This window comes from Triticum urartu, chromosome 4 (genome assembly GCF_003073215.2).
Source record: "Triticum urartu cultivar G1812 chromosome 4, Tu2.1, whole genome shotgun sequence".
NCBI classification, from domain to species: Eukaryota; Viridiplantae; Streptophyta; class Magnoliopsida; order Poales; family Poaceae; genus Triticum; species Triticum urartu.
In genome coordinates, this window is record NC_053025.1 from 259,774,937 (window position 1) to 259,784,628 (window position 9,692).

Sequence of the window (9,692 nt, forward strand, 5' to 3'; positions counted from 1 at the left end):
ACAAGATTAACAAAACATCCTTACTTATTATCCTGAAAAGAGGCACGGATCACTGGGAAACAACATGAACATATGGCCATATGAGATAAACAGGTCAAGGACTTGGTGGAAATGCTAAGTCCCTGAAATCAGCATTGCCAAGTGCCTCACTTTGCAAGCTTGTGCTAGTCACCACACACATCACAAAAATACATGGGTTGCACCTCTGGAAAGATGGAAAAACCCTTAACAAAACATATGTAGAGCTCATGGGCATATCATGCACACAATAATCATGGCAAAAATGACAAATAGCTAAATGAAGCAGCAGATCTGGCAATTATCTCAAGTAGCACTCTTCTAGCAGCATTTCGGGTATCAAGATGAACTCAAATGAAAATGATGCAATGGAGTGAAATGATGTACTCTCTGAGGCGAACATTTTGATATGCTATATGCCCAAAACGGAGCTACAGATGCAAAGTTACGATGCTATGAACATGAGCAAATAATTCTGGGACTTGGAGAAAAAGGTCAACCCCTAGGGTTTTGAATCCGGATCTGAGATCCGATCCGGCGTGCGCGCGGCCCGAGGATGCCCGGAAGTCATGTAGCGCCGAAGTTGCTCATGGTTCGCCGGAAGGAGAAGGGCGGCGAGGCGGCGGTGGAGGGCGGCGCCGGCGGGGGCGGCGGCCACCGGCGATGAGGTAGGCGAGGCGCGCGGCGGGCGGCGCCCGCGGTGGAGCAGCGGAGGACGGCGGGGAAGTCGGGCGGCGAGCTCGCCGGCGTGGGGGAGTGCGGAGCCGGGCGGCGGCGGCTCCCAGGCGCGCGGGGCGGCGAACGACAGGAGGAAGGCGGCCCGGATCGGGCGACGGGGTGGGCCAGTTGCGGGCCTGGCGGGCCCGCGCGGCGGCACCGAAGTGGGGCGTCCGCCCGGGACAGGTGTCCCACCTCTATTGGCCCGAGGCGGCGGTGGAGGCTGTCTGGCGGGAAGTGGACATGTCCGGCGGCGGAGATGGATTTTTCTAGGGTTTGGGGGAAGAAGACCCGGATTTGGAATGTGGGGATCTATATATAGGCATAGGAGGAGCTAGGAGAGTCCAAATGAGGTGCGGTTTTCGGCCACGCGGTCGTGATCGAACGCTCTAGATGGTGGAGAGGGTTTAGGTGGGTTTTGGGCCAAATTTGAGGGGTGTTGGGCTGCAACACACACGAGGCCTTTTCGGTCCCTCGGTTAACCGTTGGAGTATCAAACGAAGTCCAAATGATACGAAACTTGATAGGCGGTCTACCGGTAGTAAACCAAGACCGCTTGGCAAGTCTCGGTCCAGTCCGGAAATGTTTAATCCCCACACACGAAAGAAAGGTAGAAATGACCACGGGAGGAGAACAAAGCACCGGAATGCAAAACGGACAACGGGGAAAATGCTCGAATGCATGAGATGAACACGTATGCAAATGCAATGCACATGATGACATGATATGAGATGCATGACAACGATAACAACACACGGCGACAAAAACCCGAACCCGAGAAAATAAAATAACTTAAGGCCGGAAACGGCAAGAGTTGGATTACATATTGGGAAAGTCATATCCGGGGTGTTACACTCTCTCATATTTGTGTTGCATGTCTGGGTGATTATCCCAATTTATGCCCACAAGTTCCCAATACTTTGCAGCAAAAGGACACTCATAAAAAAGATGGGCATTTGTTTCTAGTACCTCCCTGTTGCACATTGGACAATTGTGATCTTCTCCAATATTACAACGCCTTCTTAGAAGCAAATCCCTTGTGTTGACCCTATCATGCAACATCAACCACGCAAACACTTTATGTCTCATGATATATTTTGTTTTCCAAATGGATGTGATGCATTATGTAGCCAATATATTTCTGAACATGAATTGGTAAAACTAAAAAGAACGACATCCACCCTGCTAATCCCAGGCTCCCCGATCCGGAACCTAATCCCTTGAACGAAGAAGAAGAACTCCAAAAGCAATCAAGAATCACTCTCACGTCAGATCATTGCATTACCTATAACTACAACTATTGTTGTAGTAATCTATGAGCCACGAGGACTCAGCAATCCCATTACCATGGGTATCAAGACTAGCAAAGCTTAATGGGTATGGAATCGATAGTGGTGAGGTTACATCGACACTTAGCATTGTATGGTGGCTAACTTACGAGCATAAGAATAAGATGAGAAACTACGCAACGGGAGCAAACTAATAATTATCAAGAAGTGGTATTGAACTACTTGAGTTCAAACATAACCCCACCGTCTTCTCTTTCGAACTCACTCGAAAAGAGACGGTCATGGTTACACACGCGGTTGGTGTATTTTATTTCGAATCTCGTGTCAAGTTCTCCACAACCGGATATTAAAAATTCCCATATGCCACATAACCGCGGGCACATCTCTCGAAAGTTTAAGCCCTGCAAGGGTGTCCCCACTTAGCCCATGACAAGCTCTCACGATCAATGCAGGAAAATCCTCCTCCCAGAACAACCCGATCAAACTCGGAATCCCGGCGCACAAGACATTTCGACAATGATAAAACAAGTCCAGCAAGACCTCCCGGCGTGCCGGCACCCTGATTGTAGCCGCGCGTATCTCGTCTCAGGCCACGATCAGATGGGACATCCTACAAGTAAAACCAGATCCTCGGGTTGCCCCATGGTGGCCCCGTAGTCTACCTGTTTGGGACCAACACCAACAGCACTGGCCCCCATGTATTATGTTAAAAGAATCCTCGAGGACGCGACCCCCTATGCCAATTAATTAATTATCAAGTTTATTATGTTGGCCAAATGTTAAAACTAATGCTGGTTCTTGTTGGAAGAGTTTTATGCAAAGCAAACTTTCAAGGGGGGCCCATAAACCCCAACCGTGTTAGGAACGCAAAATCAAGGAACATAACACCGATATGAAGGAAACTAGGGCGGCAGGAGTGGAACAAAACACCAGGCAAAAGGCCAAGCCTTCCACCCTTTACCAAGTATATATGTGCATTAATCAAATAAGAGATATTGTGATATCCCAAAATATCCATGTCCCAACATGGAACAACCTACACTGCACCTGCAACTAGCAATGCTATAAGAGGGGTGGAGCAAAGCGGTAACATAGCCAAACAACAGTTTGCTGGGATGGTGGAAAATGTTAGAGGCTATCATGGCAATTTGGGATGGTTGATAAACAAGTGGTAGGTAGCGCGACATAGCGATAGCATCGAGACAACTAGCATGGCAAACATAGTAGTGAGATCCAAGGTGACAGTCATCTTGCCTGAAATCCCGCTAGGAAGAAGACCGAATCCATGAAGAAGATGAACCAACATAGTCGAACGGATCCTCACAATCACAACGTAACCAGAACTATCGAGAAGAAGCACAACCAGAAAGAAGCAGACAACAAAGTAAACAACCATCACATAAGCATTGCATGATGCACAATGAAGTATGATGCATGTCCGTTTTAATAAGTCATGGCATGGCAAAGTGCAACAAACAATACTACCAATTAAGTGGAGATCAATATGCAATGAGTTGCATATTGATGAAACACCACATTCAAGTTATTTAGTTCGCTCTCGTTTGTGTACCCAAGAATATTAAATGTTGGTTAACATGGCAGGAAGTGAGGCATAAGGAAACTACACATTTTAGACAATTTAAATGAGGCCGAAAATAACAAACAACAATTTCGAAAAATCCCCATATGCATATTTTTAATTTTTTAGACAGCAAAGTAAAGTGCACCAAGGTAATCTATGCATTTTTCTACCTGATTTACATATAAAGTTTATTCAATTCGAAGCTACGATTAATTAGTTATGAAATAAATCATTTTAACATGGCATTTTTGCAAATTTAAACAAACAACAAGTTTAAGCATTTTAAACATGGATGAAAGTTGCATATTATGAAAATAGACGAAATTCTAAGCATTTTACATATATAAATTATTTCAATCCGTGATACGTCTCCAACGTATCTATAATTTTTGATTGTTCCATGCTATTATATTATCAACCTTGGATGTTTTATATGCATTTATATGCTATTTTATATGATTTTTGGGACTAACCTATTAACCTAGAGCCCAGTGCCAGTTTCTATTTTTTTCCTTGTTTTAGAGTATCGCAGAAAAGGAAAATCAAACAGAGTCCAATTGACATGAAACTTCACGGAACATATTTTTCGACCAGAAGAAGCCCACAGAGTATCGGAGATGGACCAAGAGAGTCTCGGGCTGCCCATGAGGGTAGGGGGCGCGCCCACCCCCCTGGGCGCGCCCCCCTGCCTCGTGGACAGCCCGAAGATCCACCGACGTACTTCTTCCTCCTATATATACCCATATACCATAAAAACTTCGAGGAACACAATAGATCGGGAGTTCCACCGCCAGAAGTCTCCGTAGCCACCGAAAACCAATCTGGACCCGTTCCGTCACCCTGCCGGAGGGGGAATCCCTTTCCGGTGGCCATCTTCATCATCTAGGTGCTCTCCATGACGAGGAGGGAGTAGTTTTCCCTCAGGGCTGAGGGTATGTACCAGCAGCTATGTGTTTGATCTCTCTCTCTCTCTCGTGTTCTTGAGGTGGTACGATCTTGAGGTATCGCGAGCTTTGCTATTATAGTTGGATCTTATAATGTTTCTCCCCCTCTACTCTCTTGTAATGGATTGAGTTTTCCCTTTGAAGTTACCTTATCGGATTGAGTCTTTAAGGATTTGAGAACACTTGATGTATGTCTTGCGTGGGATACCCATGGTGACAATGGGGTATTCTATTGATCCACTTGATGTATGTTTTGGTGATCAACTTGCGGGTTCTGCCCATGAACCTATGCATAGGGGTTGGCACACATTTTCGTCTTGACTCTCCTGTAGAAACTTTGGGGCACTCTTTAAAGTTCATTGTGTTGGTTGAATAGATGAATCTGAGATTGTGTGATGCATATCGTATAATCATACCCACGGATACTTGAGGTGACATTGGAGTATCTAGGTGACATTAGGGTTTTGGTTGATTTGTGTCTTAAGGTGTTATTCTAGTACGAACTCTATGATAGATTGAACGGAAAGAATAGCTCCACGTTATTTTACTATGGACTCTTGAATAGATCGATCATAAAAGATAACTTTGAGGTGCTTTCGTACCCTACCATAATCTCTTCGTTTGTTCTCCGCTATTAGTGACTTTGGAGTGACTCTTTGTTGCATGTTGAGGGATAGTTATGTGACCCAATTATGTTATTATTGTTGAGAGAACTTGCACTAGTGTAAGTATGAACCCTAGGCCTTGTTTCCTAGCATTGCAATACCGTTTATGCTCACTTTTATCATTAGTTACCTTGCTGTTTTTATATTTTCATATTACAAAAACCATTATCTACTATCCATATTGCACTTGTATCACCATCTCTTCGCCGAACTAGTGCACCTATACAATTTACCATTGTATTGGGTGTGTTGTGGACACAAGAGACTCTTTGTTATTTGGTTGCAGAGTTGTTTGAGAGAGACCATCTTCATCCTACGCCTCCTACAGATTGATAAACCTTAGGTCATCCACTTGAGGGAAATTTGCTACTGTCCTACAAACCTCTGCACTTGGAGGCCCAACAACGTCTACAAGAAGAAGGTTGTGTAGTAGACATCAATCCGATGCACGGTTATAGAGTTATTAAATGCATGAACTAGAAGGGTTTTTCTGCAAATCTGTTATTACTGGATAATAGGAAATTAGCAGAACAGGAAAAAACAGAATGAGCTGAATCTGTTGGGCGCTGGGGCGCTCACCATGGGCCATGGCTCAGTCGGTGTAGCAGGAGAGGCCCACGCTGGCCTGGAAGTCAACGGGCAGGGGCGGCTTCCTCTATCTGCTCCCGACAGAAGGAGGCAGCGCGACGTGGAGCAACGCTTGGGCTGTGGCACAAAGGCGATGGCAGTGACGCGCAAGGCGGGCACGGTTGGCCGGCGGTCGAGGAAGATGTCCGGGACCAAGCGGATCTGATTGGAGATGGTTGCCGGCGGGCTGGGGCTTGGCAGGGCAGGCCATGGCGACGTACTGTGAAGAAAGGGACATAGAGAGACATGGGCATCATAAGAGAGAGCCAGGGAAGTAGAGGAGAAAAGAGAAGTGAGAAGCAAGGGCACACGGCGACCTGCGGGGCTCAGGTCAGCGGTGCTGACCCACGCGCGTGGCTCGATCAACGCGAGCGATCAAGCTGCTGGTGCTCGACGCCGCAGAACAGGAGGCGGAGGGTTCAACCAACGGCGAGGTGAATTCAATAGGTTGGAGCTCAAGGCAGTGCACAGATCCGGCCGGAGATGAGACCATGAGCGGCGGCGAGCTTCTGCAGTAAAAGGCAGCGGTAGCGGCAGCAGTCAAAAACAGGCATGCGAGGAGGAATGGAGGTTCGGCTCGAGCGACAAGATCGACATGAGGAGGCCGGGAGAAGGCAATTTTGAGGCATGGTTGAGGAAGCGGTGCCGGGAGTGGCAGGTCGTCATGGTGCAGGTGGAGGAGGTCGGTGTCCATGGCGGCATCCATGGCTGCATCCATGGCGAGGCGGGGCTCGTCCTATCCATGGCGCAAGGAACACCTGTTGCAGGAGAAGAACGAGGGAGATGAGAGGAGGAGACTAGGGAAGGAAGAAGAAGGGCAGGAGCGATGGGGTCCTGGTCCGGTTGAGGCGCCAGTGAGCGAGAGGCCAGGCCTCCTAGATCAGGCGCCATGGGAGCTCCCATCCCAATCTAGATCGGATCAAGGAGGTTGCGGCTATGGGTCGGGCTCTCTGGTGGCCGTCTGATAATCCCCAAGTGTAGGGAATCATCGTAGCAATTCCCAAAGGTGGAAGTGATAAGTATGGAGTGTCGAACCCACGAGGAGCTAAACGTAAGATCAATATTCTCTCAAACCCTATCTGCCACCGATACGAGTCTACGTACACCGAACGTTTGCTGCCAACTAGAAACAAGAAATAAAACTAAGTGTGGGTATGAAGAGGATAACTTCGCATGATATCGGAGAGCTAAAATATAAAAGTAGGTGTTGTTCTCATAAATTTAGAATATATTGCTAAATATATAAATAGCGAGTGTGGAATGATGATGGGTCAGTGTGCGGAATTGTCTTAGGCAATTGTTAACAAGACCGATAGTCGTCGTTGTAATTTCATATGAGGGAGAGGCATAAGCTAACATACTTTCTCTTCTTAGATCATATGCACTTATGATTGGAACTCTAGCAATCATCCACAACTACTAAAGATCATTAAGGTAAAACCCAACCATAGCATTAAAGCATCAACTCCCCTTTATCCCATACGCAACAACCCTCTTACTCGGGTTTATGCTTATGTCACTCAAGCAACCCACTATAAGAGAATTATGAATGTATTGCAACACCCTACAGCGAGAATCCCTCACGCTTGCGCGACACGGAAGGCACAATAGGACAGCACCAAAATAAAACATACAACTCATACCAATCTAGATCATCAATCAACCCAAAGACAAAGGATATGTACTCAAAACATCATAGGATGGCAACACATCATTGGATCATAATATGTGGCATAAAGCACCCTGTCCAAGTAGGGATTACAGCGGGGTGCGGGAGAGTGGACCGCATAAAAGAGATGAGGATGGTGATGTTGATGAAGACGATCACCGTGGCGATGATTCCCCTCCCGATGGCACTCCGGTGCCAGCAAGAGAGAGGAGGAGAGGTTCTCCCCCTTGTGCTTCCTCCTCCATGGCCTTCATGGTGATGATGGCCCCTCCGGGATCCTCCTCCATAGCCTCTGGTGATGACGGCCCCCTCTGGCATGGTGCCAAAGAGGGCCTAGATTGATTTCTCGTGGATATAGAGGCTTGCGGTGGTGGAACTTCCGATCTAGGTTATTTTTTGGTGATTTATGTATTTATAGGAATTTTTGGCATTGGTTTCTCATCAGGGGGGTCTCCGAGTCATCCATGAGATAGGGGCCCACGCCCAGGGGGGTGGGGTGCGCCCCCCACCCTCGTGGACGGCTTGGGACTCTTCTGGTCCAACTCTTTTACTCCGGGGGCTTCTTTTGGTCCATAAAAAATGATCAAAATTTGGCACGTCAATTGGACTCTGTTTGGTATTCCTTTTCTGCAATACTCAAAAACAAGGGGAAAACAGAAACTGGCACTGGGCTCTAGGTTAATAGGTTAGTCCCAAAAATCATATAAAATAGCATATAAATGCATATAAAACATCTAAGATGGATAATATAATAGCATGAATACTTCATAAATTATAGATACGTTGGAGACGTATCACCGCCGGATCTTGATCTAGCGGCTACAGATCAAGGTGGAAGGTGCCTGACTGGATGAGGGTGTGTGTGTGCGGGCGAGTGTGAGGTGGAGAACAGCTGTTGGATCGTTGGTGATCCTGAGGTGGAGCGACTAGGCGGCGGTGGGCGGAATGGGTGGATGGGACATCTAGGGCTAGGGTTAGGCTGTTATTTATTGCAAGTGGGTCTAAATGCAGACTAACGGAAGCCCTTATATCTAAATAGGATGGACGAGAAAATAGCTAAAGGAGAGTTCATTAAATAAAATGGAGATGTCTTGGGGATGTTTGGGGATGATCTGGACCCATCGGTAACGACAGCTCGGTTCGGGTCCAGGACAGCTTCGGACGCACACGCGAGGGGTATGACCAAAGGCCATCGAGACAAAGGGTTTGATGGGCTTAGAGAAGAGACAAGAGAGACAAGGAAAGCGGCAACTACGAGCGGATGCAAGTTTTGTAAACATGACGGCAACAAAGTACCGATGCAATGCTAATGATGAATGCAGCAAACACACGGCAACAACGAAAATAACTGGAAGGCATCTGGAGTGTCGGTCTCAGCTCGTTACATGGAATTAGGGTTGGAGGACTCCCGAGGGGCCCACAAGCCATGGGGCCGCCCTGGAGCATGCCCTAGAGGTTTGTGGCCTCCTCAGGACTCTTCTGGCCCTCTCTCCAAGTCACGTAGGTGTCTTTTGGTCCAAGAAAAATCATCGTAAAGTTTTATTCCGTTTGGACTCTGTTTGATATTCCTTTTCTATAAAAGTAAAAACAAGGAAAAAATATAAACTGGCACTGGGCTCTGGGTTAATAGGTTAGTCCCAAAAATAATATAAATAACATATTAATGTATATAAAACATACAAAATAAATAACATAATAGCATGGAAGAATCAAAAATTATAGATACGTTGGAGACATATTAGAGCACCAATATAGTTGTCTTCGAGGGACTTGTTGTTCTCAAGGAAGATAGTCTTGGAGATGTCGTTGTTCAATCCCATCATGAAGTGGAACTTCATCCGAACGGGGTCGTCCATGCCGGCTCGTTGCAAGGCTTTCTTCATCTCGTTGAATTACTCGTCGATGGACTTGGATCCTTGGACGATGTTCTCCAATTGACGGTGAAGATATATCGTGTAAGTGGAAGGCAAAAACTCTCGCCGCATAGCTATCTTCGTCAGGCCAACTCATGTTGAATCTCTTGGAAGGTGTGTGAAGCCACCATGTCGACACGTAGTCGTCAAATTTTCTTGCAGCGCACTTCACTTGATCTTCGGAATGGACATGAAGTGGCTTGAGGTAGGTGTCCATCTTGCGCTCCCACTCGAGATACTACTCGGGGTCTTGAGTCCCATAAAACAT